At 33.7% G+C, this 1,473-nt stretch overlaps 1 long non-coding RNA gene across 1 annotated transcript in view; it reads left to right on the top strand.

The window, feature by feature from the left end:
* The first annotated feature begins 1,200 nt into the window (after positions 1–1,200).
* LOC107728504 (uncharacterized) overlaps positions 1,201–1,473 on the top strand; it is a 4,400-nt gene continuing 4,127 nt past the window's right edge. Inside the window, exons 1-2 of the long non-coding RNA XR_001638479.1 lie at positions 1,201–1,235; positions 1,340–1,394. This is a non-coding gene — a long non-coding RNA (uncharacterized LOC107728504). The remainder of the gene's footprint in view (positions 1,236–1,339; positions 1,395–1,473) is intronic.

The following is a 1,473-nucleotide window of genomic DNA, read 5'->3' as shown; positions in this document are numbered from 1 at the left end:
TATATATATATATATATATATATATATAAACTTTACATTTCAAAAGAAAAAAAATAGCATAGCATTTAATTTTAACTTAATAAAAAAACTGCACCACTGCAAGACAATAACACAATACAAAAAATAAAAAAATATATCAAGCCCTTATAGAGCAAGAATTTATGTTTGTCACAAACAAGCTAGTGAAGCACAACGATTCATACAGCAAACACATGTCAGCACACAGATACAGTAAAAAGCTGTGATTTTGAGATCTCAGCTGATCTGGGCTATATGTACATATATCAGATGTAGTGCACTGGTTTTTGTGTTCATAGACATTACTGAGAAAATAGCTGACCTGATCTAGTCCGGATCACGGAAACATGAAGAAGAGGAAAAAAAAAAGATAGACTCCAATGTTACTCACACAACCACACATATACTGCGTCAATGAGGGAGTATCAATACATTGTCCTACCACACTTTTACACCTCTAAATAATTACAACATACACTTATTGGGTATAATATGTCACAGTTCATATACATCCCGGGCAGTTCATATACATATCTATCAAAGTTATCTGACATTATCAAGATTATTTTTTTCTGACACAGTTTAACTCTTTTTTTTTTTTTTACCATTTTCAAAACTGTAGTGAATAAACTATGATATAATGTGAGAAATGTTGAAGGTGTCTGAATACAATTTTTAATTTTGGTTTGACTGTATATATATATATATATATACATACAAATCTTATTTGTGTAAAGTTTAATTTTAGAACTTAATTGCAATGGCTGCTTATAAAAAAATTTAAAAAAGTTAGCAGAATAATTAATGTACGTGATATTACAAAATTTTAAGCATTACATTTCTGCTTCTAAATCCTTAGATTGGCCCCAAGATTGTTCCAAACCTGGGTGAATTGTTTTCTTCTGTTAAAAACAAACAAAAGATATTTTTGAAGAATGTGTGTAACCAACAGAAGAAAGAAACTCATACAGGTTTGGAACAACAAGAGGGTGAGAAATTATGACATAATATTATTTTTGGGTGAACGATCCCTATAAAATTTGTTTTGAATTATAACTATATATGGATATAACCATAAACGTCGTATAATTTTTTGGAGCTGACAGACATGATTACTTCTGGAAATGGGCTGCGTGAATATTCATCAAAAATTCTCTTTTTGTGTTCCACAGAAAAAAAGAAAAAAAAACAACATGCGAGTTTGGAGCAACATGAGAGTGAGTAAATATCTTTCATTTGGTGATATCCAAATGTGTGCTGCCATTTGGTGAGTGAGGTGGTCACCCTACCCCACCCTGACCCTCTCCTCTCCTCTCTGAAGGCCTGTCAGTCAGAGGAGGATCTCAGGTGCACGCCGGTGTCGCCGTATCCCACAGGTGAGATGAGTATCACCGCTTTCTCCACTCAGGCATTGCGACTGACCCCAGCGCTCAGTGATCCCCCAACACACACACA

This window comes from Sinocyclocheilus rhinocerous, unplaced genomic scaffold (assembly GCF_001515625.1).
Source record: "Sinocyclocheilus rhinocerous isolate Xijiao unplaced genomic scaffold, SAMN03320098_v1.1 scaffold307, whole genome shotgun sequence".
In the NCBI taxonomy this organism is placed as follows: Eukaryota; Metazoa; Chordata; class Actinopteri; order Cypriniformes; family Cyprinidae; genus Sinocyclocheilus; species Sinocyclocheilus rhinocerous.
This window is presented reverse-complemented; position numbering and strand designations above follow the sequence as displayed.